Source organism: Chanos chanos, chromosome 2 (assembly GCF_902362185.1).
Source record: "Chanos chanos chromosome 2, fChaCha1.1, whole genome shotgun sequence".
NCBI lineage: Eukaryota > Metazoa > Chordata > Actinopteri > Gonorynchiformes > Chanidae > Chanos > Chanos chanos.
The window spans coordinates 42,220,969-42,228,600 of NC_044496.1; positions in this window are offsets into that span (position 1 = coordinate 42,220,969).

Below are 7,632 nucleotides of genomic sequence, written 5' to 3' on the forward strand. Positions count from 1 at the left end.
GCTCCCTATTACAGCCATTCTGTGCCTCACACAGAGCCTAATGGGTTTATAATAAGGCGGACCATGAATGGCCACCTCACTGAAAATCACCATGACTCTGTGTTTGAGGTGGCCTCAGAGCGGCTATTAACATGAGTGCCTCAACACTGTATCTGGGTAAAAGTTCACATCTGATCCGGGCAGACTTTTACCTCCAAAAAGTGGTGATCAACTTTAAAATGTTTGGTTTTCTTTACTAAGTTTGACAAGAGCTTGAAAAGACAAATCTGAGAACCCATCAGAAAAAAAGTGGTCTCAATTTAATACATTTATATTTCTATGTGCTGATCTTTGACCATGATTTTCCATGGTTGAGTCTGTAATATTATCTCTGATAAAACCATCTTTATACTGAAGAAGAAAATAAAAAACATGACAAACTGTTTTAAAAATGGGACAAGCACCTAATTAAAAGCATAACCTCAGTGGAAAACCAGAGTTACACAGTTTCCCATGGTAACACACAATAGGCACAGCGCTGTGTGCAGCGTGCATGCCAGTCACACACACTACCAAATGACTGTCATACAGAGCTGGAACCGTGGTGTGACATTGAGAGTGAAGGCTATCTGTCTTGACAGCAATGTGATTTGCACCAGTGCTCAGTTCCTGAGCCTCATCTGTGGACTGTATATTTAAATGACTGATGAAAGTCATGTGGCCTATATGATGGTTCTTAGATTTTCAGTGCTGTTTACTGTTGATAGAGGACACAGTAGGTTAGAAAGGGAATATTTACAATCCCGTACCAGATACAGTCAGTTTAACACTTTATGATACAGTGTCTGTGTTTTTCTCTGCTCTGAGGAATTATAGATCCTCTAGGCCATTATCTAGAGAGTTGTATAGATGCTGAATACTTTGAACTTACACACACACACACACACACACACACACACACACAAATATCACATCACCTCATTTTAAATTCATCCCTGTTCAGTCTGAGCAATGTTGACATAAGAAATTCAGTACACCTGAGAGGCATGTATGGATTTAATAAACAGAATGTTTACTGTAGCAGAAGCAATGTGCCTAAGATACAATCAAATCAATTTGACCTAGGGACAAAAATCAGCTGCTCTCATTAAAGTGAAGAGTCACAGAGTTTCTCACAGACATGGGGTCATCTCACTATGGCTACAGGCCATCTGAGAGTGAGACGACCTCAGACGCTCAAGTTCCTGGCAGAACAATAAAGATAAATCCAGTTTTATAACATCCAGTGGTTCAGTGTCCAGGAGCCGGGATAAGATCAAGATAACACTTAAAACGGTATAGTGGATACATATATGGTTTATAACTATGATGAGTTGAAGGGCCAGTGATGCTATATTGAAAATGAAACCAACAGAACAAATAGATAACTGAACTAAGAAGAAAGGTAAGAGAAGTTGCCCATGTGTTCATTTTGTGTTAAATTCAAGGTTAAAGCAGCTGAAAACTATTCTGTTTTCAGGTTGATACTACAGGTTTTCATGACTAAAAATATTCAATATTTTTCTATATTCTATATGTGATTTTATCAAATCCTTGTGTTTTCTACAACACTGGATTTGCTGTGTGGCACTGGTTTATGGTCTCTCTTTATTCTCTGGTGTGGGTGTGTTTGTCTGTCACCACAGAACAGATTCTCCCTCTTGTTACACATGCACAGATGGGGCCTCCTCTTTTTTTTCATATGGGATCTTTGATCTGACTCCAAAGCAGTGAGAGCTGGGATTGGACAGGTCATCAGGCATACTTTTCTAACCCAATGAATACCAGATACCCACATTCTTAATGCCTCTAGATACAGGACCCATATCCTAAAACTTAAGATCAGTGTGGAAAATAAAAAAATAATACATATATATATATATATATATATATTATCCTGCATATTTGCCTGTTCCACAGAATCCTCCCTGAATTAAAGGCATATTGATTTGTCCATTTTATCAAACAGATACCACAATGCAATGTGGAATTGTTAGAAAGACCGAAAGCTGTGGCAGTTCGTCATGCGCGCATGCGCTTAGGACTGTGTCATGTGCGTGTTTTGTAATATACCTGACTGTTCACGCATTACAAGCTTGGTGGCTCATTCGCCTGTTGTTCTATCCAGCTTCGCGTATTTGCCGTTCGACTCCCTCCCTACCCCCCCCTCGAGTGCAAATTGTGTGTCGTTGACGATTTGTAAGTTGTTCCAATTACTAGACAAATATTCCATATGATTAAATAACCTCGTTGATGTTAGCCGCTAGTTCGTCTGTGTTTAGCCATATGGAGATGCCATTTCAAGTATACTTTGTCCAATGATGTATGTTGCAGTGTTCAATCAGTTTGGTTATTGTCTACCTCCTTTATTCTGTGTGACGTTAACAAGAGAATCCGATTAGAAATACATAGTTATTTGTTCCGAGTATTACAACGATAGCGCAGCTTATTTGCCACAAACAGACGCGATTGATCTGCAATCGGCAGTACGGTCATATCATGACGATAAATTGTACTGTTACGTAGTGCTTTTCTGCAGTATATTGTCCGGTTATATTTGTATGTAACAAACATTCCTGTTATTATTATAAGTCCATGTATAATTTATTTCCTTTCCTTTTCTTTAGACCACAATATTGCATGTACAGCGTTCTCGACAGTTAAACCCCGTGTATTACTGTGCTGCCGGAATCCTCAAATTAAACCCGTTAACTGGCATTCTGACTCCAGAGGTGTTCTTACCGACACACCAGGGCGACACCACAATATCCGAGCACTCCCATACAGTCCTTTATCCAGTACTAGTTTCAACATTGGTCCTTCGAGCCGGATTGTGGTGCTACCTTGGATTCCTAATCCTTCAGAATGCAACATCCTTCACTTAGTGGGGAACTTCCACCAGCTTCTACACGCCCTAAGCGCCAGTCTCATCCACCTGCTTACTTGAGAGACTATGATGTCCAACCTGCAGGCAAAAGGCAAACACTACAGTCTCGGGCACCTAATGCAGCACAGTACGCACAGGGGTTAGAAGACAGGCACCACAGCATTACAGTGGTTGGAGCAAAGGGGATGACACCACATTCATCTCGCTCTGCCAGTGCCAGCCCTGTTAGCCAGTATGCAGAGTCTATGACAGTGGATGAATGGAGTACCATCGAGGACTCACGGGAAGCTAAGAAATCTGCAGATGAAGGTAACATGCAGTATTTCATCCGTCCCGATGCACGCATGGCAGTACCACCAGAGGTGGAACAAAGACCCTTTCCATCCTTCCATAGACCTTGGGAGGATCCTGAACCTCAAGGGACACAAGCAGTGCATTATAATAGACCTGTTGGATTGTCATCTTATGAACAGTTTGCACTTCATGGTGATAAGTCTTGTTTGAGTGTTTATGGTGATACTGTGTTTACCCCTTGGCAATTTCCCCTTGTCACTTCCCATGCCCCACCACCAAAGTCTAACGTACTACCTCTTTCAGAGCCTGTGTTACAACCGCCACCTCAGAGGTTTAGCACACCGGCCCCCATGCCTTACCTAGCACCTCAGCCCCTCATGCCACGACCTCCTGACCCTAAAGGAGGCAGGATTCCAGAGGTAACAAGTCGAGCCCACAATCATCCTGTAGACCCTGCTGCGCAGTCGGCAGATAGGAGAGAGCAGCTCGTCATGGACTCCCTAAACAGGATGATGAGTGAGCTACAACTCATCAAGGACCAAGCAAAGGCAGCTTTGCCTAGGAACCCACACTCAACTCCTCCACATCCAGGTGAACAGTCTTACCATCAGCATTTACATCCACCTCAGTATCAGGGAAGACATCATCACCAAGTGCCTGCCTCCGGCAGCCAGCCTTATGCCCGTGAGTATCCACAACAGCCTGTTTTCAGTTGGAATCCACCAAGACCTTCAGAGCCACCACGGTCAGTTAACCGCAAGCAGGCATATGTGCCACTGGATCCCCAGCCTCAGCTTGGGCCACATCCAACGGCATTTGGTACACCAGCACAGCAGCCACTGGCATTTCTCAGAGAGAGAACTTATCGGGGTCCCATTCCAACCATTCCAGATTTCTCCAAAGGAGACCCTAGTGAGTTCACCCGTCTCAAGATCGCCTTAGAAAACCTCTTACCTCCTGACGCCACAGAATTGTTCCGCTACCAGATTCTTCTGGACCATCTTAAGCTAGAGGAGGCACGCCTAGTGGCCGACGCCTATTTGAACTCACCCACACCCTATTCAGATACAATGGCCGCATTGATAGATAAGTTTGGTCAACCTCAGAAGCTAGCTCTGAAGAAAATAGCCACTGTAATGAATGCCCCAGATATCCAACAGGGAGATTCACAAGCCTTCCAGAAGTTCGCCCTCCAAGTGCGTGCTCTAGTGGGGATGCTGCAAACCCTTGGACGCGAAGGTGCGGTGGAGCTCCAGTGTGGGTCACATGTAGAACGGCTCTTAAGCAAACTTCCCTCTGATTTGCGATCGGAATTTCGCAGACGAATGTGTCGGCAACCTGGAATGGGGTACAACCTGATAGATTTCTCAGAATGGCTGCAGTATGAGGCATGGTGCCAGGACAGTGAAGGCCAAGCTAGTCTCAAGGAGTCTAAGTCAGAGAGTAAGCGGCGGGCAGATCAGAAACGCGACACTAAATCTTCTCGTCCAGCCACGATACTTCATGGTGCTGAGGATACCTCCGACAAGCATCCAGCAGAGCTAGCGTCAAGGAAACCTGACAGCACAGGCAAGAAGAAAGCAGGGCAAGCTTACTGTCCATATTGTGAAAGTGAGGCACACTTCTTGAGCCAGTGTGATACCTTCAAGTCCTTTGATAAAGACCAAATTATACAGTGGATTAAGACCAACCGCCGCTGCTGGCGATGTGGGAGAGCACATCAGGCAGCGCAGTGCAATCTCAAGAAGCCCTGCAGTAAGTGCCGAGGTAAACATCTCCAGATACTGCATGATGTTAACATCAAACCTGTAAAGGAAGGGTCTTGTCTTGTCAGCTCCGCCACCGAGACCCTGTACCTAGACCGACCAGCAGAGTGCAGTCGAGTTCTCCTGAAGGTTGTCCGGGTTCTCCTCCATCATGAGAACAAGACACTTGATACCTACGCAGTCCTAGATGATGGCTCAGAACGTACAATGCTTCTGCCTGCAGCTGCACATAAACTAGGACTACAAGGGCCTCCAGAAACTCTAGCTCTGCGGACCATTCGCCAGGATGTGCAAACGTTGAACGGCACATCAGTTACCTTTCGCATTTCATCCGTCACCCAGCCCAACAGAGCCTTCAGAATTAGTGATGCTTTCACCGCCAAGCGCCTCAGCCTAGCTGATCACACATACCCTGTGGCTACCCTCAAGTTAAAATTCAAGCATCTCCAGGATATTCCTCTGCAAGCCTTTGACAAAGTAAGCCCTATGGTACTCATTGGGGCGGACAACCCTCACTTGATAACTCCAGTTGAGCCGGTTCGTCTAGGACCCCCGGGGGGCCCTGCGGCCATTAAGACCAGGCTTGGTTGGACACTCCAGGGTCCAGCAAGGCTTACAGAACTGCAGTTATCCCCCCAGCAATGCTTGTTCACTTCACTCAGTCCTCAGGAAGTAGAACTACGGAGGAATGTGGAGAAGCTTTGGCAACTGGATGTCTTGCCACCTAGAGGTGAGAAGCAGGTAACACGCTCAAGAGAAGACCAACAAGCTATCCATCTACTTGAGTCCAAGACCACCAGAGTTAACGTTAATGGCATTCTCAGGTATGCAACCCCATTGCTTCGGAGGAAGAGCTCCCCATTCTTCCAGGCTCCCATGGAGGCCGTGATGCCAAGGCTCAGAGGCCTGGAGAAACGCCTACTGAGAGATCCAGAGAGCTCAGCTGCCTATGAAGCAGAAATTAGGAAGCTAGAAGTAGCTGGTACTGTTGCAAGGTTACCTGTACAAGAGACACCTTCTGGTGGAGAGAGCTGGTATATTCCGCACCACATGGTGCAACATAATGGAAAAAACCGGATAGTGTTCGATTGCTCCTTTCGGTACAAAGGCCTCAGTCTCAATGAGTCCCTCCTGCCTGGCCCTACGTTGAGTCCTTCCCTACTTGGAGTCCTCCTGCGTTTCAGGGAACACAGTGTCGGCATTAGTGGTGACATCAAAGGCATGTTTCACCAAGTGCTATTACTTCCTGAAGACAGGCCCCTTCTGCGCTTCCTTTGGCGCAACATGCAGAGGGAAGAAACACCTCAAACCTATGAGTGGCAGGTGCTGCCATTTGGGACTACTTGCAGCCCATGTTGTGCTACCTATGCGCTGCAGCGGCATGTCTTCAATCACAGCAGTGCTGAAAGTGCAGAGCGGTTCTCTATAGAAAGGTGCTTCTATGTCGATAACTGTTTACAGAGCCTACAGTCTGCCCAAGAAGCAAAACAGCTGATCGACAATCTAAGAAGTCTCCTTACTACTGGAGGATTTGAAATCCGCCAATGGGCCAGTAACTTGCCCGAAGTCATAAACCACTTACCTGCTGCTGCCAGATCCGACAAATTGGAGCTGTGGCTGGCACACGACAAGTCTGAAGCACATGAATCGACGCTAGGGCTGCGCTGGCAGTGTGATGCTGACACCTTCAGCTACAAGCACAGGTCAGTTACCTATAATGATGCCACCATGCGTAACATTTACCGTGTGTTAGCTAGTCAGTACGATCCTCTTGGGTTCATGCTTCCTTACACCACGCGGGCAAAGATACTGGTTCAGCGGCTGTGGGACAGACAGAGAGACTGGGATGATCCTAATCTCCCCGAAGAGCTTCTGACAGCCTGGCGTGCCTGGGAAAGGGAACTTAAATACCTGCCTCAAGTACAGCTACCTAGATGTTACACCCCAGCTGACATGGACCACCCAGACACCAAGAGAGACATACACATATTTTGTGATGCCTCCGAGAAGGCCTATGGATCGGTTGCCTACTTGCGGTCCGAAGATGTCAAAGGAATGGTTCATGTTGCTTTCCTTCTTGCACGTTCAAGAGTTGCACCTCGGAAGCAGCTTTCAATGCCCCGGCTAGAATTGTGCGCCGCAGTAACAGGGGCCCAGTTAGCGAAGCTACTGAAGAATGAGCTCACCTTTGAGATCCGCCACTTTGTGCTTTGGAGTGACTCAACAACTGTCCTCACATGGCTGCATTCAGAGTCATGCCGCTTTAAAGTGTTCGTTGGCACGAGGGTGGCGGAAATACAAGACCTTACAGACCTCAAGGCCTGGCGATACATCGATTCCTCCCGGAATCCTGCAGATGACCTCACTAGGGGTAAAACCATGCAAGAGCTAGTGGAACCTAGCATATGGTGTCACGGACCAGACTTCCTACAGTTATCTCCTGAAGAGTGGCCAATCGCTCCTTCACAGAACCACTCTGAATCAGAGGACACTGCCGAGCTCAGGCGTTCCACCTTCTGTGGACTGAATATTACCTCCGATGTGCAAAGAACAGACGGGCCTACGTTCAATACCTGGAAGGAGCTAGTGGAGTCTCTCGCTCATGAGCTTCACGGGGCGGCTAACCTGTCTGGACCTCCTCCTGCTAGTACGTATCAGGCTGCAGAG